This window comes from Puntigrus tetrazona, chromosome 3 (genome assembly GCF_018831695.1).
Source record: "Puntigrus tetrazona isolate hp1 chromosome 3, ASM1883169v1, whole genome shotgun sequence".
Lineage (NCBI taxonomy): Eukaryota > Metazoa > Chordata > Actinopteri > Cypriniformes > Cyprinidae > Puntigrus > Puntigrus tetrazona.
Genome location: NC_056701.1, coordinates 20,885,596 through 20,895,409, shown reverse-complemented (window position 1 = coordinate 20,895,409; position 9,814 = coordinate 20,885,596).

Here is a 9,814-nt window from a genome sequence, read left to right as displayed (position 1 = left end):
AAACACTGCATGAAGTTTGAAACTTCTCTTCACTTGTAGATCTGTCAGAAAGGTCCCCTGTCCTGAACACATCTCTTTCTTCCCTCCTGTGTCAGTGTATATTTATCTCATAATGTTAGTTATTATCCTGGTTACATTCAAGAATATCCTACTGTGTATGCACTGATTACAGACTTTGTCCATAAAATGTATTACTTTTAATATTTAAGCATTTTACTAAACATCAAACAGTATTATATCTCATTTTATATTATATTTGTATATTATATGTATTATAATACAGAGTAATTACTTAATTAAGTACTTAGTAAAAGCCATTGTATTTACATGAAATAAAATGCACTTATCATGTAGCTAAGTTATGTAACAGCCTGTAACACTTTATTTTAAGTGTAGCTTATGCCTGTGTAATATTCTGTAATTAGGAGAACAATTGGAATTGTATTGCATGTGTTTAATCTGTGTGATAATGGGTTAAATCAAACTAAAGTGCAGCTGAAAGATTGTACAACATGCACATTTTGTTGAAATAAGTAGCTGTGCAGACTCTAATTACAAACTATAAGTACAGGCAGTTCCATAACTTGGTTACAAGGCAAGCCCATTTTGTTTCATGTTAGTAAAATGGATACTACAAGGATACCCTACTAAGTACTGAACTAGAGTAAATCACTCTGTATTGTGGACACCTCACAATAAAGTATATGAGATAAGATTAAAGACAGGTTAGGTGGTAAGGTGGGTTAAGGTGTGAGGGTAATATAGGATTCTATAAAAGCAACATGCAAGTTCACTAGTTTTAATTTACAGTGGCAATTCTTACATCCAAGATAGTTTTCCCACATTTCCTACCACCTGTCTTTTCTTTATAGTTTTACTCCTTTTTCCTACTTATACATACACCTGCACATATAATTGTGCACATTGTATACATAAATCTGCAGAAGTAAAACAGACAGCCATGTCATGTACAGTTAAGAGTGTCACCTAACTTTTGACCTTTCACCCTTCTCGTTTAATAGTCAAAGTGCTAATGCACTGGGGCAAAAACACCTTTTCAATAATAATGAAATACTTACCTAAAAATGTCACAAACTGTGTTTGGTCACTATAGCTAGGAGTGTGATAAGCAGAGCATAGTAACTAGCAATGTCAAAAGTCATAGGTTATTAACTCACAAACTGAAAAACACATAGCATTTAATGCAAGCGTAATAGAAAGTATAAAGCTGGCAGTTCTTTCCAGTATTGCAGTAATGTTGACCAGACTTTTGCAAAAGTCAAAAAAGAGCACAAGATGTTTTCTCTTTATCTTGAGAAATTTGGCTGTTAGCTATTTTGCTTGCTAGGTTGGAGTTTATCAACATCCCCACCACCTGTAGAGATCGCTCATTTTATCTGTCAAATAATGTTTAGATTAAATGCACACAGTCAAACTGTTATCCAGAATGTTTTAAAATTTAAAAAATAAAGTCTGCAGACTGACTTGGTTTTTAGCAGTAAGGTTAACCTAAAGCTAAACTGACTTTTACATTTCTTTTTTATAACACAACTTTGTTAATGAGACAACATCTTGTGAAATGGCTGCTATACAGATTGTCTTTTCCGAACTTTCCAAAGCTTGTTGTGGTTGAAGTGTGAGCTTTCGGCTATGGGCAGACTTCTGCTGTATACATATGTGGCTTTAATTGGCAGCAGACTGAGTCGAGCTGGAGCTGATGACGGCAGAGGCAGGGCTGCTCGTTACAGTCTCTGTGATGGCTATTAGGACAGTGCGTGTACTATGATCTTTTATTAAAGCTACTGTATAGTGTTCCATTATCATAATGCATTCGAGTTGCAGTTAACACTTGTTTCATTTGTTAACATTAGTCGTTGTGTTAGGGATCATAAACTAATGATTAATGATTTTCATACCATTTCATAATGTAGTTAAGGATAATTCATGTTGATTTATACAATCTGAAAATTGTAAAAATTTATTACTATAGAAATTAAAATTAATATACACCAGTAATGCTACTGTATACAGGTCATTTTCTCTATTTCATGATACCTAATGCATTAACTTATGTTAACAAATTTAAACTTAATAAATATTAAATTAATAACCCTAACTCTAACTCTCACTCTAACCCTAACATACCCTAAACCTAACCTAACCCTAGCTCCTAATTAACCTAACCCTGACCCTAACCATAACCCTAACCCTAACCTCAAACCTAACCTAACCTAACTAACCTAACTCAGAACTCGAACTCTAAACTTACCCCCTAACCATAACCTGACCCTGATCCTGACCCTGACCCTAACTCTAACTCTAAATTTAACCCTACCGCTAACCCTACCCTCTCCTTAAACCTAACCATAACCCTAACCATAACCCTAACTAACCCTAACCCTACCCTAACACTAAACATAACTCTAATTCTAACTCTAACCTAACCTAACTCCTAACCTAAATAACCCTAACCTTAAATAACTCTAACCTAACCCTAAACCTCAAACCTAATCTAACCTAACCTAACCTAACCTAACCCTAACTAAATCTAACCCTACCCTAATCCTAATCCTTATCCTAACCCTGACCCTAACCCTAAACCTGATCTAACCTAACGTAACCCTAACTCTAAATTTAACCCTAACCTAACTAACTTTAACACCTACCCTAATCCTAACCTTAACCATAATCCTAACCCTAACCCTAACCCTGCCCTAACACTAACCCTAACTCAAATCCTAACTAACCCTAACTCTAACCCTAACCCTAACCTAATTTGACCTAACCTAACCTAACCTAACCCTAACCCTAACCCTAACCCTAAACCTAAACCTAAACCTAATCTAATGTAACCCTAACCCTAACTCTAAACTTAACCCTAACCTAACTAACTTTAACTCTAACCCTAACCCTTACACTTACTAGCCTTAACCCTAAATAACCCTAACCTAACACTAACTCTAACCCTAACCCTAACTCTAACCCTGACCCTGACCCTGACCCTGACCCTGACCCTGACCCTAACCCTAACCCTAACCCTAACCCTAGCCCTAACTCTAACTCTAACTCTAACTCTAACTTTAACTTTAACTTTAACTTTAACTTCAACTTCAACTTCAACTTCAACTTCAACCCCTAACCTAACCTAACCCTAGCCTAGCCTAGCCCTAGCCTAGCCTTAGCCCTAGCCCTAACCCCTAACTAACTCTAACCCTACCCTAATCCTAACTCTAATAATCCTAATTCTAACTAATAATCCTAAAGATAAACCTAATTTAACCTTAACTCTAACTCTAACTTTAACCCTAACCTAACTAAACCTAACTCTCTAACTCTAACCCTAACCCTAACCTAACCTAACCCTAATCCTAATCCTAACACTACCCCTAAGCCTAACCTAACTCTAAATCTTAACCTTAATCCTAACCCTAACCCTTACTCTACCCCTAACCTAACTAACTAACTCTAACCTAACCCACGCTAACCTTTACTAACCCTGGCCCTAACCTAACTAACCCTAACCTAACCTAACCTGACCCCTAACCTAACTCTAACCTTAACTGTAAACTGCCAGAGGTCCAGAAGACTGTGCTATGTCTCAGAACTGCAACTTTACTGTGGCAAAAAAAAGAGAAGATCAAGGAAAAGCTGAGATGACATCTGTTACACTTTGGTTTGTATTTTTGAGAAAAATATGTAAATCAAAGAATAACATGTTGGAACCATATTGTTGTGTTGGAGCCATGGCCTGTGTCATATTTTCCTATTTCCCCTTTTTTTGCCTAATAATTTCCTGTTTCTTTTCACTGTCCCGTTATATAAACACATTAAAAATTCAATTCAAATACTAGCATGAAACTGTAACACACCATCATGCTTTTTTCTGAATCTGATCTTCTTATTTATTAAATTATCTAATTCACTTTATTCCAAATACCCTATTGATATTCAGCTGTCCTTGTGGCTCATTAGAAGTGCCACCAATTTGGGCTCAATATGCTGGCTCGTAGAGTCTGAAATTTGTTTAATAGCACTTGTAAATGTCATAGCTCTTGTATGAGCCCTGTGTCATACACATTGAAGGAGATGTTTTTGTCTTCTGTGAGAGCTCAAGGACCTGAGGAGCTCCTTTTAACTATTCATAAAACAATACACGCTGAGCCCACAGCAATTAGAAAGCACTTAATAGACTTCGATGGCACTCACAGGGTCATGGCCTCACTCTAAGGAGAAGCGAATCAGGACGGGCACTCTGTGTTTATTGTTCATGTTTCTTCTTTTTTTATCATCATCTATAAATAATGCGGACATTTAAATGAAGGTGCATCATCATAAATGCGCCATTATTTTAATTTCATCTACGTTTGTGGTTGTTTCCCTGTGCTCCTGCATCTGATATGAGCACTCAGAAAAAAACACCAGCACTCAGGAGATATTGAGAGGGTTTTGTGATCAATTAAAAGAAACCAATTTTCCAAACCAATTTTCGACCAAAAGGACAACAATTTAGAATTCTAACTCAAACTGCTGTCACTTTAACAGATGTCTTGAGTATTCTGTGCATTTAAAGCCTCTCAATTACTAACACTTTTCACATCATTAGGTATTTAGAGTGTGTCCAAGGGTGATGCAATATCTACTTTCTCTACTAACTTAAACTTAAGTACAGACTTAATTTTGCCCAGTTACTTGACACCACTATGCTACTGTATGACCTCAAAACATTTACCATAGTCCATGAGTTGTACACTAATACATTTTGGCGTGCACCAAATAACCAGATGTACAGCTTTTCCGATGTAGTAAACTTGATTGATAGCCCACCTGGTACAGCATTGCACTTATAATGCCATGTTTGGGTACAGACTTCCACTCACTACATTCCCCCAGAAACGCAAGATCTACAGGTGAGCAGAACATTTTCATTCACTGTTCCAGGCTGGTAAAATGATCTTCCCATCCCCATCCAGAAACTTTGCTTTCTCTTTCTTTAATCTCTCCCTGCCTAGCTTGTACTAATTAAAGTCTGAAATGTCTTTCCTGTTTTTTGATTGAATCACTTGTAGTGTTGCTCAATTGTAAGTCGCTTTGGATAAAAGTGTCCTTTGGATAAATTAATAAATGTAAACGTAAATAAATATACCATAATACATAAATCCCAATAAAAGAGCTTAAAGACTTAAAGAATTTTTTTTTGAAGCGCTATAGAGCTTCTAGCACCACTCGCAGGACATTTCATTTCGAACTGCCACTATTTGTACAACAACCAGCATAATAATCGTTGCCAGATTCACATTCATCTGTTTCAGATACAACAACACACACTCTTAGTGGACATTTTTGCTTTGTAAGAGTAGCAACAAAAATATAAATTTTGCCATAGGCACGTTTTCCAATGAGCCTGGGTTAGTATCTTTCTATCTGTTTTGTGTGTGTGTGTGTGTGTGTGTGTGTGTGTGTGTGTGTGTGTTTGTCTGTCCCTGATTGAGATGGTGAATTCAACATCTGTTGTTCCATTTCTCCAGCCAAAGCTATTCATCAAAATGGGAGTGAATGGAATTCCCTAAACCCTTTAAAGTCAAACAAACAAATAAAGCTTAAGAATAGATGATTTGCATCCTTCCATTTTCTTCTGTTTTATTTCAGTGAGCCTCACACAGCTGCAGCCAATGATAGGCATAACTAAGAGTGTTATGAAATGAATAATAAATTTCCATATCTCATATAAATATTGATTATGTCAGCAGGCATGATGCCTAGATTAACTCCATCCGAATAGAACGGTTTAAGCAAGGCTGGTAATACACAATGAGAGTAATACAGAAAAGGTCCTCAAAGTCCAGACTCTATCAATGGGGAGAATTGGGAAGCAGTGCCTCTGCAGTTTTTCTCCATCTGCTGTTAGTCTCTCACACACAAACACATACAGGGGGACCAGGATGGTGACTCACTCTCAAGCTGATGGTGGTTTGGTATTCATATGGCATGTAGCCAATAGCCAACAGCAATACTGCAGCACATACACACACACACACACACACACACACACACACATATACAGTATATACACACACTGTACTCATACAGGTTTTGACCAGGTAGAGTCATAAGTGTTTGCAAGGCTGCATATATCGGATCAGAAAACAGTAAGACAGTAATAGTGAGAAATATTATTACAAATTGAAATAACTTTTATTTTGATATATTTTGTGTAATGTATTCCTGTGATGCCAAAGATGAATTTCCAACATCATTACTCCAGTCTTCAGTTTCATATGACCCTTCAGAAATCATGATGATTTGCTGCTCAAAAAACAGTTATTATATTGACTTAGATTTACATTTTAGTCTGGAGCGGAAGTTTAAACCGAGGAGAAGGTTTTAAAAATAGCTTTTTTAAATAATGGAAATATATATTAACAATATGAAAGTCTTTACTCTCAGTTTTGATCAATTGAATGCACCTTTACTGAAAAAAATCTGTATATCTGGATTTACATTTATTGATTTGGCAATCATTTTTATCCAAAGGAATCAAACCTGTGACCTGTGTTGCTAGTTAAGTATGAAAAAAATCTATAAATACATCTACATCTAAGTATATTTCTTTATCGATCTGACTGATCTGTTTTTATACTATAGATCTAGTCGATCCACACTCATGAACACACTCATTCCAATATTACTCCAATAATACAATAACAGTATGTAAATGATTGTGTACTAATTTCAAAATTAAAGACTACTTTAATAACTAATGATGAGTTAAGGCATGTACTAATCAGTGTTAGTTAATGCATTAATTAACACTTTTGCAGTAAGTTTTCAGAGATGAATACATATGACTCATGTCATAGATATGTTAGTACATCATTCTTTTAATCTTTAATTTAGGTATTAGTTCATGACTATTCATGTACTGCTATTACATTAAAGTATTTCCCAGGTTCCTCAGTTTCTGTTCAGACAGGAAGAGAACCAGAGGGACAGTATGTGTTTGTGTGTGCTCATCATTTGCTGGGTGTTGCTTCCACATGAACAGATGGTGGACTCATGTCACGGCAGTCGCTGTTTAAACTGTGCCAATAGAATGCTCTGATTGAGACACTGACAGAGTAATAACCCGCTGTGTGTGTGTGTGTGTGTGTGTGTGTGTGTGTGTGGGGTCATTGAGCGTGGGTGGGCAAAGACTGTGTTAGCATGCAGGGTTTCGTGTCTGCTAATACTAAGCACGAGTGTGTTAAGGAGGAAAAGTAATGCGCTTTCTACTGTATTTATATCTGAGCGTCCCTCCATATTTCTCTTTTGTCACTCTCTCACTCTGTCCTAATTCTGTCTCATATTCCACTCTCCTTTCTTCCGTTGGTGGTCCTGCCTCATTGCTCTTGAGGGCAGCAGGTGGTATGTGGTGTGGGGTGTGGGTCTGTGTGTGTGTGTGTGTGTGTGTGTGTGTGTGTGATGGAAGGTATTGATTTGTAGATGTGTTAATGGCTGTGGTGAGCTCGATGTCTTTCCCCATCCCAAAGAACTTCTGATATTCCAATTTGGATGAGAAAAAAAGAGCCTAAAAACTAAAAACTGTGCCATCTTTACATATCAAAACATTTTCTTCAATAATAAATAAAATTTTAAAAGCTGTACAAACAGTAATATTGTGAAATATTATTAAAATTTCAAAAAGCTGTTTTCTATAGCATTATTTTTTGTGATGCCAAATCTGAATTTTCAGCTTCTAATTTGTTGATACCTTACCTCTTTACAGTTAGAATTGAATTGTTAGAACTAAGACATCACAGAGCTCATTCTTGTGACTGGATTGACAGAAAAGCTAATCATTTACAAATCTGTGTATTCCCTATGATTACACTTTATTTCTATAGACCACTTTAGACATTTAATAACATTTTAGATTAAGGAATTCACTATCAACTAAGAATTTTTCCTCAAACTCCTAATTTGCTGTTTATTAATAGTTACAGTAGTGAGGTTGGTGTGGGGGAGGATTGAGGGGTCAAGAATATGGTCATACAGAACAAAGCAGTTGACTTCTAGAATAAACATTTCCAGAACACGTCATCCAAGATGCTTGTGTCTTTATTTATTTATTTCCTTCTTTCTTCAGTCCAAAAAAATTTAATGTTTTTGAGGAAATTCCAAGATTTTTTTTCCAGGATTTTCTAGAACTTCAGTGGGAGCAAATGGGATGAAGGTCCAAATCTGTTTCAGAGCAGCTTCAGACGGTTCTACACATCTGAGGTTCTACACATAAGTGTCTTATCTAGCAAAATGGTCAGTAATTTTCTTAAAATAAAGTATAAATGAATACACAAATGCTTCAACTCACTGGCAGCCATTAAAGTCCATTGTATGGAGAAAACCTGGAATGTTTTCCTCTAAAAATATAATTTCTTTTGACTGAAGAAAGAAAGTCTTGAACATTTTGGAAGACGGAGGTTTCAGGAAGTTTTTATTCTGTAAGTGAACTGTCGGTGTAGGATTGGGGTTAAAGGGTTACAAAGTTACATATAGCATAGAATTTCTTTTAGGGTACCATTTAAAGTGCTAGCAGATTTTAAACAGACAGTCTAATACCTTATTGACTGATAGCTGACATGCACTTTTACTAGTAAAAATACTTACAGTTAAAGAGAATGTCTACAGTTAAGAGATTACCATATTTTTATTCACCTTCTACTCATGTGTGTTTTCTGCTTCTCTGCATATCTCCACCTCTGTCTGTCTCTGTCTCTCTTTGTCTTCCTCTAACTGATAATGGCAGTAGTTTGTCTGGGTTTCTATGCACAGATTCAGTGACGTCATTATTCACTTTGCAAGTCTTTGCTTTGTCAAAATGAATATAACTCAGCATCATTAATGCCCCCTTTTATGACAGCTTTTAATCTTTTAATCTCAAGTTTTAGCTGACTCATGGCCCTTCCTTCTTAAGTATATGAGGTTAAGGACAAAAAGGGACGAATTATTCGATTAGTGACTACGTTTTGCTGTGGTAGTTGGTTTGTCTGGCTAATCTAATTGAAAGTGAAGGCAGTGACAGTGGAGCTTATCTCTTACACCCTGCTGCTCATCAATGTCTACGAGTCTGCTGACAAGCATCAGTGGAGTAAAGGCTCTGATGTACAGGCTTTGTAAAGCGCTGGTTCTTGTGCAAGCATTGTTCTCTGAAGCGGTTTTCACGCACAGTGGTTATGTGGCTGTGTAGGTGGTGTATGAGCGTGTCTAAATGCTAACATACACCAACAGTCATGAGTTTGAACACACTTGACTGCATTTTTTTCTCACAAACCTTTTGGAAAAGGCTTTTACTTCAAATTTGGTTTGTAGACAAGAATAAATCATGTATGCTTAATAATGTACTGTACAAAAAAATATTTGTATACACATTTATTTATTAATTAGGCTATTTGTTTTTATCAAATAAATGGTTTGAAGCACTCATTAAGTATATTGACTGTGTTTGTGTGTACAAATAAATACGTATTATATGCACAAACACATTACTTTTATTTGACCATCTGATTCTATTTATTTGTAAATCTATATAATGTAGATTATATATAATATTTTTATTATTATAAAAAAAAACAATAATAGTCTTATACTAATTATAAATACTAAAACTAAATACTAAGTCTAATACTATTATAAATAATCTGTGAAAAATTTTTGTGTGTCATTACCCACAATTTATGCGAAAGTGCAGGACAGATATTTATTTATTTATTTTTGTATTAAAACTGTGCTTTGCTCAGGTTTCTGCGTAAATGCAAACAGCGTTAAAATTGCAGTGACTGAA